The sequence below is a fragment of the Macaca fascicularis genome, chromosome 19, assembly GCF_037993035.2.
Source record: "Macaca fascicularis isolate 582-1 chromosome 19, T2T-MFA8v1.1".
Taxonomy (NCBI): Eukaryota; Metazoa; Chordata; class Mammalia; order Primates; family Cercopithecidae; genus Macaca; species Macaca fascicularis.
Window position 1 is genome coordinate 51,164,378 of NC_088393.1, and position 21,163 is coordinate 51,185,540.

Below are 21,163 nucleotides of genomic sequence, written 5' to 3' on the forward strand. Positions count from 1 at the left end.
TCCTGGCAATGCTGTTTGTCATGTTTGTGACCTTCTCAAAGATTTCCAGTGACTTCTCTTATCTGTAGGATGAATTTCCCATTATGTAGGCTGCCATTCGGTGTCCTCATAGCGTGGCCCTAATCTCCCTTTTTTTCTGGATCTGTGTTGAAAGACTTGACCAACATTTTACTTTCTTATGGTCAAAGTTGTTCTAATTTTTTCTTGCCTGTTTCATGCCCTTTCCTGTCTTCTCAACTTTGGGACTTTAGTCAAGGTGGTGGGAAATATTTTAAGAGAAAAATTATAAAGATAGTTATAGGAAATAGTCACAAACCTTCTTGGAACCTGGTGGTTTGCATAGCTTCAGTAAAAGGTTTGGCTGAAGGTAGCTGAATTATCTTAAAAGCTTAGGGCATAGATACACAGGAATGTAGAGGAGTTTATCTAAATAGCTTGTTTACTCAGGCAGTCCTAAAACCAACATTTAATCTTATGCTGGGGGAACTACTCTCCGGAAGGTCGGCAATGTCAATTACCTTCTAGTGGTGTTTACTCAAGACCTTTGTTATTTAATCTGTACTAAATAAATGCGAATTACACTGGCAGATCAGGGCCGCTGCTGTTAACTCTTTTTTTTTTTTTTTAAATATTATTATACTTTGAGTTGTAGGGTACATGTGCATAACGTGCAGGTTTGTTACATATGTATACTTGTGCCATGTTGCTGTGCTGCACCCATCAACTCGTCAGCACCTATCAACTCGTCATTTACATCAGGTATAACTCACTGATGTAATCCTCCCTCCCCCACTCAATGATAGGTCCCGGTGTGTGATGTCCCCCTTCCCGAGTCCAAGTGATCTCATTGTTCAGTTCCCACCTATGAGTGAGAACATGCGGTGTTTGGTTTTCTGTTCTTGTGATAGTTTGCTAAGAATGATGGTTTCCAGCTGCATCCATGTCCCTACAAAGGACACAAACTCATCCTTTTTGATGGCTGCATAGTATTCCATGGTGTATATGTGTCACATTTTCTTAATCCAGTCTGTCACTGATGGACATTTGGGTTGATTCCAAGTCTTTGCTATTGTGAATAGTGCCACAATAAACATACGTGTGCATGTGTCTTTATAGCAGCATGATTTAGAATCCTTTGGGTATATACCCAGTAGGGATGGCTGGGTCATATGGTACATCTAGTTCTAGATCCTTGAGGAATCGCCATACTGTTTTCCAGAATGGTTGAACTAGTTTACAATCCCACCAACAGTGTAAAAGTGTTCCTATTTCTCCACATCCTGTTCAGCATCTGTTGTTTCCTGACTTTTTAATGATTGCCATTCTAACTGGTGTGAGATGGTGTCTCATTGTGGTTTTGATTTGCATTTCTCTGATGGCCAGTGATGATGAGCATTTTTTCATGTGTCTGTTGGCTGTATGAATGTCTTCTTTTGAGAAATGTCTGTTCATATCCTTTACCAACTTTTTGATGGGGTTGTTTGTTTTTTTCTTGTAAATTTGTTTGAATTCTTTGTAGGTTCTGGATATTAGCCCTTTGTCAGATGAGTAGATTGCAAAAATTTTCTCCCATTCTGTAGGTTGCCTGTTCACTCTGATGGTAGTTTCTTTTGCTGTGCAGAAGCTCTTTAGTTTAATTAGATCCCATTTGTCAACTTTGGCTTTTGCTGCCGTTGCTTTTGGTGTTTTAGACATGAAGCCTTTGCCCATGCCTATGTCCTGAATGGTATTACCTAGGTTTTCCTCTAGGGTTTTTATGGTATTAGGTCTAAGATTTAAGTCTCTAATCCATCTTGAATTAATTTTTGTATAAGGAGTAAAGAAAGAATCCAGTTTCAGCTTTCTACTAATGGCTAGCCAATTTTCCCAGCACCATTTATTGAATAGGGAATCCTTGCCCCATTTCTTGTTTCTCTCAGGTTTGTCAAAGATCAGATGGCTGTAGACGTGTGGTATGACTTCTGAGGACTCTGTTCTGTTCCTTTTGGTCTATATCTCTGTTTTGGTACCAGTACCATGCTGTTTTGGTTACTGTAGCCTTGTAGTATAGTTTGAAGTCAGGTAGCGTGATGCCTCCAGCTTTGTTCTTTTGACTTAGGATTGTCTTTAACACGCGGGTTCTTTTTTGGTTCCATATGAACTTTAAAGTAGTTTTTTCCAATTCTGTGAAGAAACTCATTGGTAGCTTGATGGGGATGGCATTGAATCTCTAAATAACCTTGGGCAGTATGGCCATTTTCACGATATTGATTCTTCCTATCCATGAGCATGGTATGTTTTCCATTTGTTTGTGTCCCCTTTTATTTCACTGAGCAGTGGTTTGTAGTTGTCCTTGAAGAGGTCCTTTACATCCCTTGTAAGTTGGATTCCTAGGTATTTGATTCTCTTTGAAGCAATTGTGAATGGAAGTTCATTCATGATTTGGCTCTCTGTTTGTCTGTTACTGGTGTATAAGAATGCTTGTGATTTTTGCACATTAATTTTGTATCCTGAGACTTTGCTGAAGTTGCTTATCAGCTTAAGGAGATTTTGGGCTGAGAAAATAGGGTTTTCGAAATACACAATCATGTCATCTGCAAAGAGGGACAATTTGACTTCTTCTTTTCCTAAATCAATACCCTTGATGTCTTTCTCTTGCCTGATTGCCCTAGCCAGAACTTCCAACACTATGTTGAATAGGAGTGGGGAGAGAGGGTATCCCTGTCTTGTGCCAGTTTTCAAAGGGAATTTTTCCAGTTTTTGCCCATTCAGTATGATATTGGCTGTGGGTTTGTCATAAATAGCTCTTATTATTTTGAGGTACGTTCCATCAATACCGAATTTATTGAGCGTTTTTAGCATGAAGGGCTGTTGAATTTTGTCAAAAGCCTTTTCTGCATCTATTGAGATAATCATGTGGTTCTTGTCTTTGGTTCTGTTTATATGCTGGATTATGTTTATTGATTTGCAAATGTTGAACCAGCCTCGCATCCCAGTGATGAAGCCCACTTGATCATGGTGGATAAGCTTTTTGATGTGCTGCTGAATCCGGTTTGCCAGTATTTTATTGAGGATTTTTGCATCGATGTTCATCAGGGATATTGGTCTAAAATTCTCTTTTTTTGTTGTGTCTCTGCCAGGCTTTGGTATCAGGATGATGTTGGCCTCATAAAATGAGTTAGGGAGGATTCCCTCTTTTTCTATTGATTGGAATAGTTTCAGAAGGAATGGTACCAGCTCCTCCTTGTACCTCTGGTAGAATTCAGCTGTGAATCCATCTCGTCCTGGACTTTTTTTCATTGGTAGGCTCTTAATTATTGCCTCAATTTCAGAGCCTGCTAATGGTCTATTCAGGGATTCAACTTCTTCCTGGTTTAGACTTGGAAGAGTGTAAGTGTCCAGGAAATTATCCATTTCTTCTAGATTTTCTAGTTTATTTGCGTAGAGGTGTTTATAGTATTCTCTGATGGTAGTTTGTATTTCTTGGGATCGGTGGTGATATCCCCTTTATCATTTCTTATTGCGTCAATTTGATTCTTCTCTCTTTTCTTCTTTATTAGTCTTGCTAGTGGTCTGTCAATTCTGTTGATCTTTTCAAAAAACCAACTCCTGGATTCATTGATTTTTTGGAGGGTTTTTTGTGTCTCTATCTCCTTCAGTTCTGCTCTGATCTTAGTTATTTCTTGCCTTCTGCTAGCTTTTGAATGTATTTGCTCTTGCTTCTCTAGTTCTTTTAATTGTGATGTTAGAGTGTCAATTTTAGATATTTCCTGCTTTCTCTTGTGGGCATTTAGTGCTATAAATTTCCCTCTACACACTGCTTTAAATGTGTCCCAGAGATTCTGGTATGTTGTCTCTTTGTTCTCATTGGTTTCAAAGAACATCTTTATTTCTGCCTTCATTTCCTTATGAACCCAGTAGTCATTCGGGAGCAGGTTATTCGGTTTCCATATAGTTGAGAGGTTTTGATTGAGTTTCTTAGTCCTGAGTTCTAGTTTGATCGCACTGTGGTCTGAGAGACAGTTTGTTATAATTTCTGTTCTTGTACATTTGCTGAGGAGTGCTTTACTTCCAACTATATGGTCAATTTTGGCATAAGTGTGATGTGGTGCTGAGAAGAATGTATATTCTGTTGATTTCGGGTGGAGAGTTCTGCAGACGTCTGTTAGGTCTGCTTGCTGCAGAGATGAGTTCAATTCCTGGATATCCTTGTTAACTTTCTGTCTCATTGATCTGTCTAATGTTGACAGTGGGGTGTTGAAGTCTCCCATTATTATTTTGAGGGAGTCAAAGTCTCTTTGTAAGTCTCTAAGGACTTGCTTTATGAATCTGGGTGCTCCTGTATTGGGTGCATATGTATTTAGGATAGTTAGCTCTTCCTGTTGAATTGATCCCTTTACCATTATGTAATGGCCTTCTTTGTCTCTTTTGATCTTTGATGGTTTAAAGTCTGTTTTATCAGAGACTAGTATTGCAACCCCTGCCTTTTTTTGTTCTCTATTTGCTTGGTAGATCTTCCTCCATCCCTTTATTTTGAGCCTATGTATGTCTCTGCATGTGAGATGGGTCTCCTGAATACAGCAAACTGATGGGTCTTGACTCTTTATCCAGTTTGCCAGTCTGTGTCTTTTAATTGGAGTATTTAGTCCATTTACATTTAAGGTTAATATTGTTATGTGTGAACCTGATCCTGCCATTATGATATTAACTGGTTATTATGCTCATTAGTTGATGCAGTTTCTTCCTAGCCTCGATGGTCCTTACATTTTGGCATGTTTTTGCAATGGCTGGTACCGGTTGTTCCTTTCCATGTTTAGTGCTTCCTTCAGGGTCTCTTGTAAGGCAGGCCTAGTGGTGACAAAATCTCTAAGCATTTGCTTATCTGTAAAGAATTTTATTTCTCCTTCACTTATGAAACTTAATTTGGCTGGATATGAAATTCTGGGTTGAAAATTCTTTTCTTTAAGAATGTTGAATATTGGCCCCCACTCTCTTCTGGCTTGTAGAGTTTCTGCCGAGAGATCTGCTGTTAGTCTGATGGGCTTCCCTTTGTGGGTAACCCGACCTTTCTCTCTGGCTGCCCTTAAGATTTTTTCCTTCATTTCAACTTTGGTGAATCTGGCAATTATGTGTCTTGGAGTTGCTCTTCTCGAGGAGTATCTCTGTGGCGTTCTCTGTATTTCCTCAATTTGAATGTTGGCCTGCCCTACTAGGTTGGGGAAGTTCTCCTGGATGATATCCTGAAGAGTGTTTTCCAACTTGGTTCCATTTTCCCCCTCACTTTCTGGCACCCCATCAGACGTAGATTTGGTCTTTTCACATAATCCCATACTTCTTGCAGGCTTTGTTCATTTCTTTTTCTTCTTTTTTCTTTAGATTTCTGTTCCCACTTCATTTCGTTCCTTGGATCTTCAATCACTGATACTCTTTCTTCCAGTTGATCAAGTCGGTTGCAGAAGCTTGTGCATTTGTCACGTATTTCTCGTGTCATGGTTTTCATCTCTGTCAGTTCGTTTATGGTCTTCTCTGCACTAATTATTCTAGTTATCAATTCTTCCACTCTTTTTTCAAGATTTTTAGTTTCTTTGCACTGGGTACGTAATTCCTCCTTTAGCTCTGAGTAGTTTGGTGGACTAAAACCTTCTCTCATCTCATCAAAGTCATTCTCCGTCCAGGTTTGATCCGTTGCTGGCAATGAGCTGCGTTCCTTTGCAGGGGGAGATGTGCTCTTATTTTTTGAATTTCCAGATTTTCTGTTGCTTTTTCCCCATCTTTGTGGTTTTATCTGCCTCTGGTCTTTGATGATGGTGATGTACTGATGGGGTTTTTGTATGGGTGTCCTTCCTGTTTGTTAGTTTTCCTTCTAACAGTCAGGACCCTCAGCTGTAGGTCTGTTAGAGATTGCTTGACGTCCACTCCAGACTCTGTTTGCCTGGGTATCAGCAGCAGAGGCTGCAGAAGATAGAATATTGCCTAACAGCAAGTGTACCTGTCTGATTCTTGCTTTGGAAGCTTCCTCTCAGGGGTGTACCCCACCGTGTGAGGTGTGGGGTGTCGCTCTGCCCTTAGTGGGGGATGTCTCCCAGTTAGGCTACTCAGGGGTCAGAGACCCACTTGAGCAGGCAGTCTGTCCATTCTCAGATCTCAACCTCCATGTTGGGAGATCCACTGCTCTCTTCAAAACTGTCAGACAGAGTCGTTTGCATCTGCAGAGGTTTCAGCTGCCTTTTTTGTTGTGGTGATTGTTGTTGTTGTTTAGCTGTGCCCTGTCCCCAGAGGTGGAGTTTACAGAGACAGGTAGGCCTACTTGAGCTGCTGTGAGCTCCACCCAGTTCGAGCTTCCCAGTGGCTTTGTTTACCTACTTGAGCCTCAGCAATGGTGGACACCCCTCCCCCAGCCTGGCTGCTGCCTTGCCGTTAGATCACAGACTGTTGTGCTAGTAATGAAGGAGGCTCCGTGGGCATGGGACCCTCCCGGCCAGGTGTGGGATATAATCTCCTGGTGTGCCCCTTTGCTAAGACCCTTTGTAAAGCGCAGCATTGGGGTGGGAGTTACCCAATTTTCCAGGTGTTGTATATCTCAGTTCCCCTCGCTAGGAAAAAGGGATGTCCTTCCCCCTTGCACTTCCCAGGTGAGGCGATGTCTCACCCTGCTTCAGCTCCCACTGGTCGTGCTGCAGCAACTGACCAGCACCGATTGTCTGGCACTCCCTAGTGAGATGAACACAGTACCTCAGTTGAAAATGCAGAAATCACCTGTCTTCTGTGTCACTGGTGCTGGGAGCTGGAGACTGGAGCTGTTCCTATTCGACCATCTTGCTCCACCCCTCCAGATTTTTGATTTTAAAACTTTATACATGGAACCCATAAAACTCACTATTTTAAAAAAAAGTTGTATTTACATTGTGCTTTTGTAAATAGAAAAAGGTAACATTTATCTGAGGAAGCCCTTGCTGAGTTTTAGAGAAAGTAGGTAATAAATTTACATCTCAAAGCAGAGAGAGAGAGAGAGAGAGAAGGAATGTGGGTGTGTTCAAAGAAGATTAAAAATAGATGCCAAGGTAACACAAAAATGATAGAAATTTATAACAGGATTTTATAAGGAGACCAATTTTGTTGACATACATAGCTTTTATTTCGATATCTGTTTTCCAACTGTACTCCAGGAAACACACTACACAGGCTCCATTCTTAAGTGCTGGTGTGCCACTGCACATGCAGACAGCCCACTTTAAGGGAAACATCAGGGAATAAGAAATGCAGACTTCAGAATTATTCCAACATACAAAAGCCTAAGTCCAAAGTCAAACCACACGCATGAAATCTCATTGCCTGTTTGGCCCTCTTTTAAGTGTACTTTACTTTCTTTAATTTCTGCTCTAAAGCTTTTAAATAAACTTTCACTCTTGCTGTAAAACTTGCCTCACTCTCTTCTTCTGCCTTATGACCCTTAGTTGAATCCTTTCTTCTGAAGAAACAAGAATTGAGGCTGCTGAAAACCTGTACAGATTTGCTAATATACATTAGTGCCATTCTACATGATAGAATATATATATATTCTTATATTTATACATATATAAATATATATACAACATATAGTTACTAATACAGGCCTTGAATCTACATACTTCCTGCACTTTATGTAAACAATCCAGGTAAAAGACTAAAGCTTATTTTGGAAATACATTGGTCCCATGTTATTTCTGTTTCATAAAAATGGGAAACAGGAGGGGAAGATTATTTTTCAGAAGAAAACAACAGAGCAACAGTTATTGAATTTTAGACGTGCTCATTTTTTTTTTTTTGAATTTTGTTATTTACCTACAATTTGAACTGAATCCTAAATTTTTTCCTTCCTACAAGTTTCAAAACTAATGGTTTCAGAATTTTCTTCCATTCTTCTTCCATTTTGGTATATTATAACTTAAAACTGTGCTTTTAAAATTTGTATCGTTTTTTAAAATTGCACTTTTAAGTTCTAGGATACATGTGCAGAACCTCCAGGTTTGTTACATAGCTATACACGTGCCATGGTGTTTTGCTGCACCCACTAATCCATCATCTACATTAGGAATTTTTCCTAATGCTATCCCTCCCTTAGCCTCCCACCCCTCAACAGGCCCCAGTGTATGATGTTCCCCTCCCTGTGTCCACGTGTTCTCATTGTTCAACTACCACTTATAAGTGAGAAAATGTGGTGTTTGGTTTTCTGTTCCTGTGTTAGTTTGCTGAGAATGATGGTTTCCAGCTTCATCCATGTCCCTGCAAAGGACATGAACTCACCCTTTATTATGGCTGCATCAAATTCCATGGTGTACATGTACCACATTTTCTTTATTCAGTCTCTCATTGATAGGCATCTGGATTGGTTCCAAGTCTTTGCTATTGTGAATAGTGCCGCAATAAACATATGTGCGCATGTGTCTTTTTACACTCCCACCCACAGTGTAAAAGCATTCATATTTCTCCACAATTCTCTCCAGCATCTGTTGTTTCCTGACCTTTTAATGATCACCATTCTAACTGGCATGAGATGGTATCTCCTTGTGATTTTGATTTGCATGTCTCTAATCACCAGTGATAATGAGTTTTTTATCATTATCTTTGTATTTCTATCATTATATTTGTTGGTCACATAAATGTCTCTTTTTGAAAAGTGTCTGTTCATATGCTTCACCCACTTTTTGATGCGGTTGTTCATTTTTTTCTCTCGTAAATTCGTTTAAGTTTCTTGTAGATTCTGGATATTAGCATTTTGTCAGATGGATAGATTAAACCTTGCAAGTTGAAACTAGATGACTTACATAAAATTCTGGAGAAATCATAGCAACTTATATATAAACAACCTTTAGCCTGCTGATGTGTAGACTACACAAAAGGTACACATGAACACTGGGTTCAGACTGCAATTCAGAGAATTGTGTCAGATTGTAATTGCAATTGGAAGATGCTTCAGAAACTCTAGAAAATCTAGTCTATACACTGCTCCAGACATTACAGGTGAGCCAACATACAACAGAAAGGGTTAGAGCCATGTTTCCCAAACAAATTGCTATAATTGAAGCAACAGTTGTGTGACTGTAATGAGGTTCCAGGACTATAGTGTCACCTTTTAGCTTCCCTTTGCCCTTTCTGATTTGACTTCATCCCCTTTACCATGGGACGTGACATCTTAAGAATGAGCTTTCCTAGTCATGTAGGATCAGATTTAACATACAGTCACAAACGTCTTCTACAATGCTTTCTCTGAGAGCTTTTGAAGAATTGGAATGTCAGGTGTGCTGTCACTGGCCTGTCATCTCAGCACTTTGAGAGTCCAAGGCAGGAGGATCACTTGAAACCAGGAGTTTAAGACCAGCCTAAGCAACAAAGAGAGACACATCTTTATTAAACAAAATAAATCAAGTTACCCAGGTTCAGTGGTGCATGCCTATAGTCTCAGATACTTGGGAGTCTAAGGTGGGAGGACCGCTTCAGCACAGGGGTTCAAGGCTGCAGTGAGTACACTCTAGTCTAGGTGACAGTGCAAGATTGCATCTCTTAAAAAAAAAAGAAAGATAAAGAATGGAGTAAACAGGAAAGCCAAAGATCTGAGGCATCTCTGGATGATTGCCTGAACAAATTGTGTTTTCTTGACCTCAAAACCTTTCACGACGTGTATTTCTTTGTGAAAGAAAGACATGCTGATTATAACTTTATCATTTTCTGAGGCAGAGAAGGAAGAGAAGATTAGATCAATTGTTTCTCTGCCCACTCCATCTCTTCCTATGTGCCTTCTCTCCCTTAATCAAATGTATAAATACTAAGCCTCCTGAAACCTCTTCAGAGAGAACACAAGCCACCGAGGTTTTTTGCAATTCATGTTTTCCCAGGGTGCACCTTCGAGCTATGGCTCAATAAAACTCAATTGTTCAAGACCCTTGCCTCAGTCAGTCATTCCGGATAACAACCATGAGTCCTGCAAAGCCCTTCAGTAATCTATTACCTGCATAGGTGATATGTACCTAGGTGAGTGAGCTCTTCATGAGTCAAACACTCTTCTTCCTTTTCTGCCTTTCCCAACCCTACCACTCAGTGCTGTGTGCTCTGATCTGGCCCCAGCTCCCAGGTTGTTTGTATTGGTCTAAGAAAGCAAGACCAGGAAGGGCAGGTTGAGAAGGAAGTAAGAGGCCAACACCGTGGAACATGGCAAGTGAGGCTATCATTGCTCAAAGCCACACACCCTGGGTGCATTTTATGAATTTTTCTGGATTTGGAATCTTTTCCCTGTGTGTCTATCTAGAAACTCACCCTCCTCCTACTTTCTTCTCATTACACTTTCTGTTTCTAGTGCACTTGTTTATGGCCAGAGAATGGCCATGCAACTAGTTGACAATAGAATAAAAAATGACTTTTTGTGAGACTTGGAACCTGGCCTTTCTTTTTTCCAAAACAGATTGAGGTCTCTAAAAGCTAGCTTTTATGCAGGACTGTGCAGTTGTGAGTATAGTGTTAGGGAACAGGTGCATAAGTGAAGGATGAGACAGAAAACAAAATGCTGGCTGTCAAATCCTGAAAGCAAATGGGACAGAAATCATTTTTGAAGGTGGATGTCATTCAGGAGACCTTGTTAATTTTAGAGTGTCATCTTAGCAGATGAAGTGGAGGATGAGGTTAAATTATGGAGTTAGGTGACAGTGGGCACATACTTCTCTGCCACAGGTTTTATTTTTTCTTTTTTTTTAATCTCCAGAAACGGGGTGGTGGCACTTAGGATATTTTTGTTAGGACTGTAGCTACATGAAAAGCCCTTAGGATAGTGCCTGGTGCATAGTGAGTGCTGTATCACTGTGTGAGATATTATAATGATGGGAATAGGCAAAAGTGCCACCCTGGCCATGCAGAGTGGGGAGGTACTTTCCAGTCAGAGTCCAGGCAGGCCAGTTAGAGATGAAGCTGGTTAGTAGGGAAGCTTAACTTCCAGGAGTAGAAGAATTTAGGAGGAGTAACTCATGCACAACATTCAGTAAACATTCATTTACCTAACAGTAGGAATGCTCAGAGTGGATGTGGCTTCTGTGACAATCATTGTCTCCTGGGAATCTAAGGATGTGTCCTAGAGTGGAATGGCTGTGATGTAAGCCAAACCCAGAAATGGGCTTCAGGGCTGCCTTGCAGACAGCATTCATCTTGCTAAAGGAATACCCTCTTCTGGCCCAGGCCATTATTTTTGTTTTTGTACTATCCTAATTTTTAGGGCATAAGGAGAAAGACTGAAGAATAAAATAATGAAGTGCATGTATGAAATAACAGGGTAGAATTGAGACTGGTATGTGTAAGTTAAGACAAATCGTGCATAAATTTTGTGTGAACATAAAAAGGATTTCTTGTTGCAAACAGACCTCTCCATATACATAATACCATTGCCTTGAGTGGGAAACAGACTCTGTCACAAGAACACACCATCAGAGTCATGAGAGAATGGGTAGTGTGGCATCTTTAATTCGCAGGATAGACTGAGAAAGTTATTGAAGAGAAAGGAGTTGAAGGAAAAGATGAGTGAGGGCAAGAAAAATGGGATGGTGAAAGGAAAGGACTGAAAGGAATGTTTACCGAGGGCTCATCAGGTACCAGCCTCTGTGACTAATGTCTTACACATGTTAATTTACTCTTCCACTGTCATTTTCTGATGCAGTAAGAGTCAACCTTACACTGCAGATGAGGAAAGAGGCTGAGGGAGGTCAAATGAGGAACTTAGGTTCATTCAGCCACTTCATAGCAGAGCGAGTATGTTTCACTGTGGTTTGTGCAGATAGAAAAGTGAGACATGGAAGGAAGGCAAAGCGTACTTTTGTTGTGGGTAATGTTTATGAAAGTGACCTGTATGAGACAGAACAATGGCCTCTTAAAAATGTCCACATCTGGGCTGGGTGCAGTGGCTCACACCTGTAATCCCAGCACTTTGGGAGGACGAGATGGGCAAATCACGAGATCAGGAGTTCGAGGCCAGCCTTGCCAACATGGTGAAACCTGTTTCTACTAAACATGCAAAAATTAGCTGGGCATGGTGGCGGGCATCTGTAATCCCAGCTACTTGGCAGGCTGAGACAGGAGAATCATTTGAACCTGGGAGGTGGAGGTTGCAGTGAGCTGAGATCACCCCACTGCATTCCAGCTGGGGCAACATGAGTGAAACTCTGTCTCAAAAAAAAAAAAAAAAATTCTCATCCTAACCCTTGGAACACATGCATTTACTTTTCTTGGAAAAAACACTGTTCAACGGTGACACAGTTGAGTATGTTGAGATGGAAAGCTTATTCTGGGTTATCTGGGTTTTTCCCAGTGTCATCATAAAGGTCCTTGTAAGTGAAAGAGAAAGGTAGGAGAGTCAGAGTGAGAAGGATGCAGGCTGAGAGACTCCACTGGCCATTGCTTGCTGTGAACATGTGTGACAAGACAAAATTTCAACAAATTTAGTTATACATGGAATTGGGTTTAATTTGTCATTTATGATTTGGGGCAGCTCCCCTCTACAGATACAGTGATAACTCCCCCTGGGCAATACAATAACAAAACAGTGGGTTTTGTCAAATGCGAGTCAGTAAACAAAGCCATAGAAATAAATTGATTGGTTATCATCAGAGTACTTCAGGTCACTTATTTTGGTAAAAGTTAAAGCAGAGGGGACTTCCTTATTATGCTCACTCATGTAGACTGGAATCTTCTATTTACAGGAAAATATGATCTGTTTTGAGAGCTATCTGAATCCTTAAAATTTCACTGGGAGTATATAACATCCAGCCTGTGTGGCTCTATTTTGTAGTGTCTGTACTCTCACTTAGGTGAAAATATGATCAAAACTTAAAGAATTAACATTAGTCTCAGTAACTGTAGTTTTGGGCTTTCATAATTTCTCTTCTTTTCTTTTTTTAATTTCCTTTGTCTTTTAAAAAATTTTTTTATTCTTTATGTTCTAGGGTACATGTGCACAACATGCAGGTTTGTTGCGTATGTATACATGTGCCATGTTGGTGTGCTGCACACCTTAAGTCGTCATTTACATTAGGTATATCTACTTATGCTTTTCTCTCCACTTCCCCCACCCCACAACAGACTCTGGTGCGTGATGTTCCCCATCCTGTGTCCAAGTGTTCTCATTGTTCAATTCCCACCTATGAGTGAGAACATGTGGTGTTTCGTTTTCTGTCTTTCTGATACTTTGCTCCAAATGATGGCTTGCAACTTCATCCTTGTCACTGCCAAGGACGTGAACTCATCCTTTTTTATGGCTGCATAGTATTCCATAGTGTATATGTGCCACATTTTCTTAATCCAGTCTGTCGTTAATGGACATTTGGATTGGTTCCAAGTCTTTGCTATTGTGAATAGTGCCACCATAAACATACGTGTGCATGTGTCATTATAGTAGCATGACTTATAATCCTTTGGGTATATACCCAGTAATGGGATGGCTGGGTCAAATGATATTTCTAGTTCTAGATCCTTGAGGAATCACCACACTCTCTTCCACAATGGTTGAACTAGTTTACAGTCCCACCAACAGTGTAAAAGTGTTCCTATTTCTCCACATCCTCTCCAGCACCTATTGTTTCCCGACTTTTTCATGTTCGCCACTTTTACTGGTGTGAGTTGGTATATCATTGTGGTTTTGATTTGCATTTCTCTAATGGCCAGTGATGATGAGCATTTCTTCATGTGTCTGTTGGCTGCACGAATGTCTTCTTCTGAGAACTGTCTACTCATATCTTTTGCCCCCTTTTGATGGGGTTGTTTGCTTTTTCCTGTAAATTTGTTTGAGTTCTTTGTAGGTTCTGGATATTAGCCCTTTGTCAGATGTAGATTGCAAAAATTTTCTCCCATTCTGTAGGTTACCTGTTCACTCTGATGGTAGTTTCTTTTGCTATGCAGAAGCTCTTTAGTTTAATTAGATCCCATTTGTCAATTTTGGCTTTTGTTGTCATTGCTTTTCGTGTGTCAGACATGTAGTCCTTGCCCATGCCTATGTCCTGAATGGTATTGCCCAGGTTTTCTTCTAGGGTTTTTGGTTTTTTATGTCTAACATTTAAGTCATTAATCCATCTTCAATTAATTTTTATATAAGTTGTAAGGAAGGGATTCAGTTTCAGCTTTCTACTTATGGCTAGCCAGTTTTCCCAGCACCATTTATTAAATAGGGAATTCTTTCCCCATGTCTTGTTTTTGTCAGGATTGTCAAAGGTCAGATGATTGCAGATGTGTGGTATTATTTCTGAGGGCTCTGTTCTGCTCCACTGGTGTATCTCTGGGTGTCAATTTTAGATCTTTCCTGCTTTACTTATTGGCATTTAGTGCTAGAAATTTCCCTCTACACACTGCTTTAAATATGTCAGAGATTCTGGAATGTTGTATCTTTGTTTTTGTTGGTTTCAAACAATATCTTTATTTCTGTCTTCATTACGTTATGTATCCAGTAGTCATTCAGTACCAGATTATTCAGTTTCCATGTAGTTTTGTGGTTTTGAGTGAGTTTCTTAGTCCTGAGTTCTAGTTTGATTGCACTGTGGTCTGAGAGACAGTTTGTTATAACTTCTGTTCCTGTACATTTGCTGAGGAGTGCTTTACTTCCAACTATATGGTCAATATTGGAATAAGTATGATGTGGTGCTGAGAAGAATGTATATTCTGTTGATTTGTGGTGGAGAGTTCTGTATATGTCTATTAGGTCCGCTTGGTGGAGAGTTGAGTTCAATTCCTGAATATCCTTGTTATTTTTCTGTCTCGTTGATATGTCTAATGTTGACTGTTGGGTTTTTAAATCTCCCATTATTATTGTGTGAGAGTCTAAGTCTCTTTGTAAGTCTCTAAGGGCTTGCTGTATGCATCTGGGTGCTCCTGTATTGGGTGCATATGTATTTAGGATGGTTAGCTCTTGTTGTTGGATTGATCCCTTTACCATTATGTAATGGCCTTCTTTATCTCTTTTGATCTTTGTTGGTTTAAAGTCTGTTTTATCAGAGACTAGGATTGCAACTTCTGCCTTTTTTTGTTTTCCATTTGCTTGGTAGATCTTCCTCCATCCCTTTATTTTAAGCCTATGTGTGTCTCTGCACGTGAGATGGGTCTCCTCAATACAGCAGGCTGATGGCTCTTGACTCTGTATCCAATTTGCCAGTCTGTGTCTTTTAATTGGACCATTTAGCCCATTTACATTTAAGGTTAATATTGTTATGTGTGAACTTGATCCTGTCATTATGATGTTGTATGGTTATTTTGCTTATTAGTTGATGCAGTTTCTTCCTAGCATCGACGGCCTTTACATTTTGGCATGTTTTTGCAGTGACTGGTACCGGTTGTTCCTTTCCATGTTTAGCGCTTCCTTTAGGAGCTCTTCTAGGGCAGGCCTGGTGGTGAAAAAGTCTCTCAGCATTTGCTCATCTGTAAAGGATTTTATTTATCCTTCACTTATAAAGCAGAGTTTGGCTGAATATGAAATTCTGGGTTGAAAATTCTTTTCTTTAAGAATGTTGACTATTGGCCGCCACTCTCTTCTGGCTTGTAGAGTTTCTGCTGAGAGATCAGCTCTTAGTCTGATGGCTTCCTTTTGTTGGAAACCCGACCTTTCTCTCTGGCTACCCTTAACATTGTTTCCTTCATTTCAACTTTGGAGAATCTGACCATTATGTGTCTTGGAGTTGCTCTTCTCGAGGAGTATCTTTGTGGCATTCTCTGTATTTCCTGAATTTGAATGTTGGCCTGCCTTGCTAGGTTGAGGAAGTTCTCCTGGATAATATCCTGCAGAGTGTGTTCCAACTTGGTTCCATTCTCCCCGTCACTTTCAGGTACACCAATCAGATATAGATTTGGGGTTTTCACATAGTCCCAAATTTCCCAGTGGCTTTGCTCATTTATTTATACTCCTTTTTCTCTGAACTTCTCTTCTCGATTATTTTCATTCATTTGATCTTCAATCGCTGATACCCTTTCTACCAGTTGATCGAGTTGGTTACGGAAGCTTGTGCATTTGTCACGTAGTTCTTGTTTCATGGTTTTCATTTCTATCAGGTCGTTTAAGGACTTCTCTACATTGGTTATTCTAGTTAGCCGTTTGTCAAATCTTTTTTCAAGGTTTTTAGTTTTTTTGCACTGGGTTCGTACTTCCTCCTTTAGCTCGGAGAAGTTTGATTGAAGTCTTCTTCTCTCAACTCGTCAAAGTCATTCTCTGTCCAGCTTTACTCCATTGCTAGCGAGGAGCTGTGTTCCTTTGGAGGGGGAGAGGCTCTCCGAGTTTTAGAATTTTCAGCTTTTCTGCACTGCTTTTTCGCCATCTTTGTTGTTTTATCTACTTTTGGTCCTTGATGATGGTGACGTACACATGGGGTTTTGGTGTGGATGTCCTTTCTCTTTGTTAGTTTTCCTTCTAACAGTGAGGACCCTCAGCTGCCGGTCTGTTGGAATTTCTTTGAGGTCCACTCCAGACCCTTTTTGCCTGGGTATCAGCAGCGGAAGCTGCAGAAGAGTGAATATTGCTGAACAGCGTGTCTGATCATTCTTCTGGAAGCTTCCTCTGGAAGCTTCATCTGAGAGGTGTACCTGGCCGTGTGAGGTGTGGGGTGTCAGTCTGCCCCTAGTGGGGATGTCTCCCAGTTAGGCTACTCAGGAGTCAGGGACCCACTTGAGTAGACAGTCTGTCCATTCTCAGATCCCAAACTCCATGCTGGGAGAACCACTACTCTCTTCAAAACTGTCAGACAGGGACATTTACATTGGCAGAGGTTTCTGCTGCCTTTTGTTTGGCTATGCCCCGACCCCAGAGGTAGAGTCTACAGAGGCATGCAGGCGTCCCTGAGCTCCGGTGGGCTCCACCCAGTTTAAGCTTCCTGGCAACTTTGTTTACCTACTTAAACCTCAGCAATGGCAGGTGCCCCTCCCCCAGCCTTACTGCTGCCTTGCAGTTAGATCTCAGACTGCTGTGCTAGCAATGAGGGAGCCTCCATGGGCATGGGACCCTCCAAGCCAGGTGCAGGATATGATCTCCTGATGTGCCGTTTCCTAAGACCCTTGGTAAAGCACATTACTAAGGTGGGAGTGACCTGATTTTCCAAGTGTTGTGTGTCACAGTTTCCCTTGGCTAGGAAAGGGAATTCCCTTCCCCCTTGTGATGCCTCACCCTGCTTCTGCTCTCATTCGTTGGGCTGCATCCACCGTCCTGCACCCACTGTCCAAGACGCCCCAGTGAGATGAACCTGGTACCTCTCTTGGAAATGCAGAAATCACTCGACTTCTGTGTTGCTGGTGCTGGGAGCGGCAGGCTGGTGCTGTTCCTTTTCAGCCATCTTGGCACCACCCCCCCTTTTCTTTTTTTTAAATGAAGTCTCACTCTGTGGCCCAGGCTGGATTGCAGTGGCATGAACTCGGCTCACTGCAGCCTCCATCTTCTGGATTCAAGTGATTCTCCCACCTCAGCATCCCAAGTTGCTGGGATTATATTGTGGGATCTGGCCAGCAGCCCACAGTGTAACAGGCCTCTTTCTTTGTTCCCAGGTGGATTGGCAGGTCAAGAAATAAAAGACACACCCATGATAGTGAAAGTGGGTCCAGGTGGGGCATTGCCATCTGGTCCTGTGATGCCACCAATGCACTGGATAAACCAGCATTTATTATTAAGCTTAGTGAGGGCGGGGGTAGGTTAGTGAGGGATTTAGGGTCGTTTGATTATGAGGTGAGATGGTCACATGGGGTTGAAATAATTATTTAACATAACATCGGTATGCAGAAGTACAGTATACAGAGATAAGAATTTACATCATAGTGTGTGCATCAGTAATTTCTAACAGTCTTAAAACACAGTCAATCCATATCCTATGATTAGCAAGATATTAATCAGCAGTAACAGTTGCAGAAAAAGCTGTTCCAAACAATCAATAGAAACAGGACGTGAAGCTAGATAACCAGTTAAACCAAAAAATTCTCAGAATGGAGTATGCCTAAACCCTGAAGAGACCTAGAAGAGCTGTGGCAAGATAAGGGTATTTATAACCCTATCTTATCCATATGAACATACGCCCCTCATGTGTCAATTTGTAGACTCTCCACAAGGGTTGCATCTCATTCCCAGAGCTATGAACATCTACTTTTCTGAGATAGGAATCTTGGTGATGTGAAACCTCCCTGACTACACGTCCATTTATAGGCTCTCTGCAGGGGGATGTATATCACGTGCTGTTGGCTCATTCTGGCAGCCCATCCTGGCATTGTCTTTACACAATCCTGCATGCAATTTTGAATTTACAACAATCAGGAGCCTTTCATCTTTTGTTCCATAGCAATGGTTTCAGGGGGGTCTCCCTACAGGACTACAGGTGCGCACCACTACACCCAGATAATTTTTGTATTTTTAGTAGAGACAGGGTTTTGCCATATTGACGAGGCTGGCCTCAAATTCTTGACCTTGTGATCCACCTGCCGTGGCCTCTGAAAGTACTGGGATTACAGACGTGAGCCACTGTACCCGGCACATAAACCACACATTTCTTTGGGTTTTCGAATTCCAGCCCAAGAGAAACAATTTGATATTTGAGGAATGGCTGCACACAAATATTTGCACACAAATAAAAATGTTTGTAGATTGCACCACACGAGGGAGACTACCAGTATGACTATCAGGATGAAAATATCAAGAGTTTGGAATATGCGCCTTAGGCAAGATGCAAACCAACTACAATAGAATAGATCAAAGAAGAAGCCAGAAGAGTCTAGTCATTTTAACCAGGCAGCACATTTGTTGATTTTTACAACTGAGTCTCTATAATACCCGATGTATTTATCCATGTGCAACGAGAAGTGTCAGAAACTGCACAGTCTCCCCCCTGCTTAGCTGGTAGAGAGCAATTCTATTTTCTAGCATTGCATGTCTATGTTAAATTAAAACAGGGAGTGAGAAGAATAGGCAAGTATACAAGTAGAAGCCTAAAAAAACTCTCCATATACTTGAGGAAAAAGTTGTGTTAAAGATGCAGCTAAGGGCAGCCTTTGGGTGGACTAAAGGATCTCCTGTTATGTAAAAATGTGTGGGTCAGGTGCAGTGGCTCGTGCCTGTAATCCCAGCACTTTGGGAATCCAAGGCTTCCGGATCACCTGAGGTCGGGAGTTCAAGACCAGCCTGACCAGTATGTAGAAACCCGGTCTCTACTAAAAATACAAAATTAGCCTGGTGTCGTGGTGCATGCCTATAATCTCAGCTACTAGGGAGGCTGGAGCAGGAGATTCACTTGAACCCAGGAGGCAGAGGTTTTGGTGAGCCAAGATTTTGCCATGGCACCCCAGCTTGGGCAACAACAGAGAAACTCCATCTTAAAAAAATAATAATGTGGTTGACATGATATATCTGACACTGTTAACTTACTCTCAGAAGCTACTTCTTGTGAAATCCTAAGTACAGCATTATTCTGGGAAGCAAAGGAGACAGGCGTAAGCAAGGACAAATTAAGAGAGGTAAGAGTCTCATCATGATTGACAGTCTTGTTCGGACATCTTGAGAAAAGCTGTCCACAGTGTACAGTCATCAACTTGTTGTCGTGCTTTGCAGTATAAGTGTCTCTAAGTGATGGTGTCGAACATTTGGTGAGCTCTGAGTGGCCCACACATCAGACACGAGGGTTTTCCCGTGAAATTTACGTTGAGTTGTACACCTCTAGCTTATATGGCTTCAGGAACAGAGCTGTTCTTGTTCTTAGTGATTTCATTAGAGAAAATTTAATTGGAAGAACTAAAAGAATTCAGGGTCCAGTCCAGTCTACCAGTAGATTGTAAATGCTCAAAGATAATGAACAGTGGTTCAATCTGGTAACAGGTATACTACAGTTTTTCTTTTCAACATAATTTTTCTCTAAATAGGAGTCTGTATTTTTACCAAAGATAATTCCAGTAGGATGAATTGTTTGCAAAATAGGTTGACTCTCACCAAACTTGCCTAGATTTTTTACCTAAGTTCAGCAAGAGTGGCAATGGACCATAGAAGATCTTTTTAAACTTTGCGTTCTTAGAAGTTTTATAAGACTCTCAGATTAAGTTTCCAAAAACCTCTTGAGACTCGGAAGCCAAATCAAGGCCAACTTCAGACTTTCCCTGCATTCCGTATGGGTTTATTCTATGTATATTCTCAAATACAACATCCCAGTCAAAGCCTTAGTAACATAACCAATGTTTTCAAATGTGTCATGTTATAAAGAGAGTAGATTCTTACTGAACTTGTGCAAATAACTTTATTACCATAAACATATGAATACTCACAAATAGTTTCCCAATTCTGAGGTACTCAGATTGGGAACAAAAGCAAATGTTTTGACTTTTGTTTACAAAAGTATACTTTATCAAATTTCTGTAAAGTATAAAGAGCTTAAAAGAGAAAGTCCATAAATCTGGAGAATAACACATTCAATGAATCAGCACGTTTTCAAAAAAAAATTATGAGAATATTATCCTTTTGATTATTAAGTCCAATATAACTGAGGTTTTTTTCCTCTTTGTCTTGAATTTCATGAAGGTATCAGCCTGTTCATTAAAATTTTGAAAGTTCTCAGAGAGTCCAGTGGTATGATCCTGAAGTTATCAGAAACTTGTATTCAAGAGTCATTGTCAGAGTCTTTTCCATATATCTCCTTGAAGAAAAAGCAATTTTGGACTGTAGCTGACTGTAAATACTTCGAGGAAGAATCAAAGCAACGGTCTGGGAATGACAAAGATTTAAAATGATCATGGTTAAAAATCTAATGGGATTTTTATTAGGCTGATTATGGTAAAGACACAACTCACATAGAAATCTAGTTACTTCTGTGGCATACGACACTATGACTGATAACATATTCGATTTCCAGAAATTTCATACGGTTTTTAGAACTCTTTTTTTTTTTAATTTTTTTTTTCCTTGAGATGGAATCTCACTCTGTTGCCCAGGCTGGAGTGCAGTGGCAGGATCTCCGCTCACTGCAAACTCCACCTCCGGGTTCACGCCATTCTCCTGCCTCAGACTCCGGAGTAGTTGGGACTACAGGTGCCTGCCACCACACCCGGTGAATTTTGTTTTTGTGTTTTCAGTAGAGACGGGGTCTCACCGTGTTAGCCAGGGTGGTCTCGATCTCCTGACCTCATGATCTGCCAGCCTTGCCTCCCAAAGTGCTGGGATTACAGGCATAAGCCACTGCGCCCA